Below are 7,912 nucleotides of genomic sequence, written 5' to 3'. Positions count from 1 at the left end.
GCCAACACTGGGAGCTGAACAAAAGAGAAGAACCCCAGTGAAGGAGGCTCTTTAAGTGCCCAAATGGGCTGAGCAACATAGAAGGACCCCATGGAGGGGAGCCCTCTTATTGCCTGAAAGAGTGGACCAATGGAGAAGGTCCAGCAAAGAAGTTTTCTGATCAGCAGCTACCAGAGGCTAGAAAGGCACAGATAGGACCATAGCTCCTGTGGCTGAGGGAATCTCTGTCCCTGTACATTTGACACAACCAGGGTCCCTGTGACCTAGGAGCTGTGCCGTCTTCATGTTCAATTCTCACTGGGGCAGTGTTGCCTTAGGTTAGAAAAAGCCCTAATAGCACCATATCTCCTGTGACTATAGCCACCAGCACTCCTGCATAGTCAGCATTCCCAGGCTGTGATCCAAGCAAACGTGCCAACTCCATGCATAATCCCCACTGGTACAGAGCTGACAGAAGCTAGAAAAAGTCCTTCATCTGTGCACATGGGGTCATTTTGGTTGCATTCAACTCTTTGTAACACTGCACACTGTGGCCTGCCAGGCTTCTCTGTCAGGGCATTCTCCAGGGAAGCATCCTGGAACGGATTGCCATACCATTCTGGAGAACCGTATTTCCTATTGTCCTAGATGCCAGATCCCCTGGGTACCTGGTGGTGCCAGGGCCCCTGTGACCCAAGCAACTGCATCTCCCCAATATCTAGCCTTCACTAGAGGCAAACACAGGTCCTCCAGGGCAAGCTCAGGGGCAAAACCCTATGGATGACTAACACACAGAGATGTAGATAAGACTGCAATTGAAACCCAGGGACAGTGTGGCTAAGGAATAGGACCCCAAACCTTCCCACCACATGTGCAAGACGTATATTAAATCCACACAATCAATTAGGCAGACACTGCCTACAGAATCTAGAAATGTACAATGAGAATTCCAAAAAAAGAAAAGGCATTAGTGCTGAAAGCTATGGATATTGTAGAAAAGAATGCACAGGAACAGGAACAGACTAGAATCTGGTCTGTCCCCGCAGCAGGTCGAGACCAGCCCAGTGTTGCAGGGCATAATAGGGAGGTGAGGTGGCGTATGACTCCCAGTGAGGGAAAGGACACAGACAACAGATACTCAAGAAAAACACTTATTATTATTTTATTTTGACTTGTACCGTAGTTGCTTCAGGATTTCTTTCTTTTTCCCCCATTGCTGCAATTTAATTCAGTTCAGCTCAGCTCAGTCACTCAGTTGTGTCCAACTCTTTGCCACCCTATGCGCTGCAGCATACCATGCCTCCCTGTCCATCACCAACACCCGGAGTCTACTCAAAGTCATGTCCATTGAGTCGGTGATGACATCGAACCATCTTATGCTCTGTTGTCCCCTTCTCCTCCTGCCTTCCATCTTTCTCACCATCATGGTGTTTTCCAGTGAGTCAGTTATTTGGTTCAGGTGGCCAAAGTATTGGAATTTCAGCTTCAGCATTCATCCTTCCAATGCATATTCAGCACTGATTTTCTTTAGGATAGACTGGTTGGAACTAGTTGCTGTCCAAGGGACTCTCAAGAGTCTCCTCCAACACCACCATTCAAGAACATCAATTCTTCGGTGCTCAGCTTTCTTTATAGTCCAACACTCACATCCATACAAGATTACTGGATAAAATTATAATTTTTAAGTACATGGGCCTTTGCTGGGAGAGTAATGTCTCGGCTTTTTAATAGGCTGTCTAAGTTCGTCATAACTTTTTTTCTAAGGACCAAGTGTGTCTTAATTTCATTACTGCTGTCACCATATACAGTGATCCTGGAGCCCCCCCAAAAGAAAATCTGTCATTGTTTCCATTGTTTCCCATCTATTTACCATGAAGTGATGGGGCCAGTATGAAAAGGCAAAAAGATAGGACACTGAAAGAGGAACTCCCCAGGTCGGTAGGTGCCCAATATGCTACTGGAGATCAGTGGAGAAATAACTCTGGAAAGAATGAAGGGATGGAGCCAAAACAAAAACAACACTCAGTTGTGGATAGGACTGGTGATAGACGCAAAGTCCGATGTTGTAAAGAGCAATATTGCATAGGAACCTGGAATGTTAGGTCCATGAATCAAGGCAGATTGGAAGTGATCAAACAGGAGATGGCAAGAGTGAACATCGACATTGTAGGAATCAGCGAACTAAGATGGACTGGAATGGGTGAATTTAACTCAGATGACCATTGTGTCTACTATTGTGGGCACGAATCCCTTAGAAAAAACGGAGTAGCCATCATAGTCAACCAAAGAGTCTGAAATGCAGTGCTTGGATGCAATCTCAACAACGACAGAATGATCTCTGTTCATTTCCAAGGCAAACCATTCAATATCACGGTGATCCAAGCCTATGCCCAGACTGGTAACACTAAAGAAGCGGAAGTTGAGCAGTTCTATGAAGACCTACAAGACCTCCTAGAACTAACACCGCCGAAATATTTTTTTCATTATAGGGGACTGGAATGCAAAAGTAGGAAGTCAAGAAACACCTGGAGTAACAAGCAAATTTGGCTTTGGAGTAAAGAATGAAGCAGGCCAAAGGTTAATTGAGTTCTACCAAGAGAACACACTGGTCATAGCAAAGACCCTCTTCCAACAACACAACAGAAGACTCTACACATGATCATCACCAGATTGGCGGCACTGCAATTAGACTGATTATATTCTTTGCAGCCCAAGATAGAGAAGCTCTATATAGTCAACAAAAACAAGACTGGGAGCTGACTGTGGTGCAGATCGTGAACTCTTTATTGCCAAATTCAGACTGAAATTGAAGAAAGTGGAGAAAACCACTAGACCATTCATGTATGACCTAAATGAAATCCCTTATGGCTATGCAGTGGAATTGAGAAATACATTTAAGTGACTAGATCTGATAGACAGCGTGCCTGATGACCTATGGATGGAGGTTCATGACATTGTCCAGGAGACAGTAACCAAGACCATCCCCAAGAAAAAGAGAAGCAAAAAAGCAAGATGGTTGTCTGAGGAGGCCTTTCAAATATCTTTGAAAAGAAGGGAAGCAAAATGGAAAGGAGAAAAAGAAAGCTATACCCATTTGAATGCAGAGTTCCAAAGAATAGCAAGGAGCAACAAGAAATCTTTCCTCAGTGATCAATGAAAGGAAATAGAGGAAAACAATAGAATGGGAAAGACTAGATATCTCTTCAAGAAAATTAGAGATACCAAGGAAACATTTTATGCTAAGATGGGCTCAATGAAGAACAGAAATGGTAGGGACCTAGCAGAAGCAGAAGATATTGAGAAGAGGTGGCAAAAATACACAGAAGAACTATTCAAAAAAGATCTTCACAACCCAGATAATCACGATGTTGTGATAACCCACCTAGAATCAGACATCCTGGACTGTGAAGTAAGGTGGGCCTTAGGAAGCATCACTATGAACAAAGCTAGTGGAGGTGATGGAAATCCAGCTGAGCTATTTCAAATCCTGAAAGATGGTGTGTGAAAATGCTGCACTCAATATGGCAGCAAATTTGTAAAACTCAGCAGTAGCCACAGGACTGGAAGGGTCAGTTTTTATTCCAATCCCAAAGAAAGACAATGAGAAGGAATGCTCAAAGTACTGCACAACTGCATTCATCTCACATTCTTGTAAACTAACACTTAAAATTCTCTAAGCCAGGCTTCAGGAATATGTGAACCATGAACTATCAGATGTTCCACCTGGTTTTAGAAAAGATAGAGGAACCAGAGATCAAATTGTCAACATCTGCTGGATCATCGAAAAAGCAAGAGAGTTCCAGAAGAACATCTATTTCTGCTTTATTGACTATGGCAAGGCCTACTATGTGGATCACAATAAACTGTGGAAAACTCTTAAAGAAATGGGAAAACCAGACCTCCTGACCTGCCTCTTGAGAAATCTGTATGCAGGTCAGGAAGCAACAGATAGAACTGGACATGGAGCAACAGACTGTTTCCATATAGGAAAAGGAGTACATCAAGGCTGTATAATGTCACCCTGCTTATTTAACTTACATGCAGGGTGCATCATGAGAAACGCTGGGCGGGATGAAGCACAAGCTGGAATCAAGATTGTCAGGAGAAATATAAATAACCTCAGATATGCAGATAACACTACCCTTATGGCAGAAAGTGAAGAAGAACTAAAGGGCCTCCTGATGAAAGTGAAAGAACAGAGTGAAAAAGTTGGCTTAAAGCTTAACATTCAGAAAAAAAGATCATGGCATCCAGACCCATCACTTCATGGCAAATAGATGGGGAAATGGTGGAAACAGTGGCTGACTTTGTTTTTCTGGGGTCCAAAAATCACTGCAGATGGTGATTACAGCCATGAAATTAAAAAAACACTTACTTCTTAAAAGGAAAGTTATGACCAACCTAGACAGCATATTAAAAAGTAGAGACATTACCTTGCCAGCAAAGGTCCGTCTAGTACAGCTATGGTTTTTCCAGCAGTAAAGCATGGAAAGTGAGAGTTGAATTACAAAGAAAGATGAGCGTAGAAGTAGGATGCTTTTGAACTGAGGTGTTGTAGAAGACTCTTGAGAGTCCCTTGGACTGCAAGGATACCCAACCAATCCATCCTAAAGGAGATCAGTCCTAGGTGTTCATTGGAAGGGCTGATGTTGAAGCTGAAACTCCAATGCTTTGGCTACCTAATGACAAGAGCTGACTCGCTGGAAAAGACCCTGATGCTGGGAAACATCGATGGCAGGAGAAGGGGATGACAGAGGATGAGATAGGTTGGATGGCATCACCTACTCAAAGGACATGGGTTTGGGTGGACTCCGGGAGTTGATGATGGACAGGGAGGCCTGGCATGCTGCAGTTCATGGGGTCACAAAGGGTCGAACATGACTGAGTAACTGAACTGAACTGAACTGATGGGACCAGATGCCATGATCTTAGTTTTCTGAATGTTGAGTCTTAACCCAGCTTTTTCACTCTCCTCTTTCACTTTCATCAAGAGGCTCTTTAGTTCTTCCTTGCTTTCTGCCATAAGAGTGGTGTCTTCTGCATATCTGAGGTTATTGATGATTCTCCTGGCAATCTTGATTCCAGCTTGTGCTTCATCCAGTCCAGCATTTCTCATGATGTACTCTGCACAAAGTCAGATAAGCAGGGTAGCAATATACAGCCTTGATGTACTCCTTTCCTGATCTGAAACCAGTCTGTTTTTCCATATGCAGTTCTAACTGTTGCTTCTGGACCTACATATGGATTTCTCAGAAGGTAGATCAGGTGGTCTGGTATTCCCATCTTGAAGAATTTTCCACAGTTTGTGGTGATCCACACAGTCAAAGGCTTTAGAATAGTCAATGAAGCATAAGCAGATGTTTTTCTGGAACGCTTTCTTTTTCAATGATCCAATGGATATTGGCATTTTGATCTTTGGTCCTTCTGCCTTTTCTAAATCTGGCTTGAACATCTGCATGTTCATGGTTCGCAAGTATACTTAGAAGCCTGGCTTGGAGAATGTTGAGCATTACTTTGCTAGCATGTGAGATGAGTGTAATTGTTTAGTAGCTTGAGCATTCAAAGAAAGGCATTGCCTTTCTTTGGAACTGGAATGAAAACTGTCCTTTTAAAGTCCTGTGGCCACTGGTGAATTTTCCAAATTTGCTGCCATAGTGATTGGAGCACTTTCCCAACATCATCCTTTAGGATTTGAAATAGCTCATCTGGAATCCCATCACCTCCACTATCTTTGTTTGTAGTGATGCTTCCTAAGGCCCACTTGACTTCACATTTCAGGATGTCTGGCTCTAGGTGAGTGATAATCACCCTCTTGATTATCTGGGTCATGAAGATCTTTTTTTGTACAGTTCTTCTGTGTATTCTTCCCACCTCTTCTTAATACCTTCTGCCTCTGTTAGGTCCATAACATTTTTGCCCTTTATTGTGCCTATCTTTTCATGAGAAATTCCCTTGGTATCTCTAATTTTCTTGAAGAAATTTCTAGTTTCCCCCATTCTATTGTTTTCCTCTATTTCTTTGTGCTGATAACTGAGGAAAGCTTTCTTATCTTTCCCTGCTATTCTTTGGAACTCTGCATTTAAATGGTCATATTTTTCCTTTTCTCCTTTGCCTTTCACCTCTCCTCTTTTCAATCTATTTGTAAGGCTTCCTCAGACAGCCATTTGGCCTTTTTGCACTTCTTTTTCTTGGGGATTGTCTTGATCTCTGCCTCTTGTAAAATGTCACGAACCTCTGTCCATAGTTCTTCAGATACTCTGTCAGATCTTATCCCTTGAATCTATTTGTCACTTCCACTGTATAGTCATAAGGGATTTGATTTAGGTAATACCTGAATGCTCTAGTTGTTTCCCTACTTTCTTCAACTTAAGTCTGAATTTGGCAATAAAGAGTTCACGGTCTGAGCCGTGGTCAGCTCCTTGTCTTTTTTTGCTGACTGTATAGAGCTTCTCCATCTTTGGCTGCAAAAGATATAATTAATCTGGTTTCAACATTGACAACCTGGTGATTCCATACGTAGTGTTGGTAGAGGGTGTTTTCTATGACCAGTGCCAACTGGAGAAGGGAATGGCAAACCGCATGAGTATTCTTGCCTTAAGAGTGTGATGAACTGTAATTTTATTAGTACTATTAAATCTATTTAAACCTTTAAGCTTTTTTAAAATCACACATTTCATTTCCTTTGTACATTTCCGCCTTTACCTTGGATTTTTGTGATTCAGTGGGGTGTCTTTTATTTACATTTTATTATTTATTTGTATTTATTATTTTGTTTGCTTTTCTGATTGTTTTTTTATTACCATAGTTATTCTTTTTCTAATAAATTTATTTATTTTAGTTGGGGGTTAATTACTTTGCAATATTGTAGTGATTTTTGCCATACATGGACGTGAATCAGACCTGGGTTTACATGTGTTCCCCATCCTGAACCCCCCTCCCACCTCCTTCCCCATCCCATCCCTCTGGGTCATCCTATTGCCCCAGCCCTGAGCATTTGTCTCATGCATTGAACCTGGAATGGTGTTCTGTTTCACATATGATGATATACATGTTTCAATGCTATTCTCTCAGAACGTCCCACCCTCACCTTCTCCCTCTGAGTCCATAAGACTGTTCTATGCATCTGTGTCTCTTATTCTGTCTCCCATATAGGGTTATCATTACCGTCTTTCAAATTCCATATACATGCATTAGTATACTGTATTGTTGTTTTTCTTTCTGGCTTACTCCGCTCTGTATCCATCTCAATAGAACTGATTCAAATATATTCTTTTTAATGCCTGAGTAATATTCCACTGTGTATATGTACCAGAGATTCCTTATCCATTCGTCTGCTGATGGACATCTAGGTTGCTTCCATGTCCTGGCTATTGTAAACAGTGCTGCGATGAACATTGTGGTACACGTGTCTCTTTCAATTCTGGTTTCCTCCGTGTGTATGTCCAGCAGTGGGATTGCTGGGTCGTATGGCAGTTCTATGTCCAGTTTTTTAAGGAATCTCTACATTGTTCTCCATAGTGGCTGTACTAGTTTGCATTCCCACCAACAGTGTAAGAGGGTTCCCTTTTCTCCACACCCTCTCCAACATTTATTGCTTGTAGACTTTTGGATAGCAGCCATTCTGACTGGTGTGAAATGGTACCTCATTGTGGTTTTGATTTGCGTTTCTCTGATAATGAGTAATGTTGAGCATCTTTTCATGTGTTTGTTAGCCATCTGTATGTCTTCTTTGGAGAAATGTCTGTTTAGTTCGTTGGCCCACTTTTTGATTGGGTCGTTTATTTTTCTGGAATTCAGCTGCAGGAGTTGCTTGTATATTTTTGAGATTAATTGTTTGTCTGTTGCTTTGTTTGCTATTATTTTCTCCCATTCTGAAGGCTGTCTTTTCACCTTGCTTATAGTATCTTTGTTGTGCAAAAGCTTTTCATTTTAA

Source organism: Giraffa tippelskirchi, chromosome Y (assembly GCF_054371585.1).
Source record: "Giraffa tippelskirchi isolate mGirTip1 chromosome Y, T2T-mGirTip1v1.2.pri, whole genome shotgun sequence".
In the NCBI taxonomy this organism is placed as follows: Eukaryota; Metazoa; Chordata; class Mammalia; order Artiodactyla; family Giraffidae; genus Giraffa; species Giraffa tippelskirchi.
The sequence above is the reverse complement of the archived record's forward strand: the minus strand, read 5'-3'. Positions refer to the sequence as shown.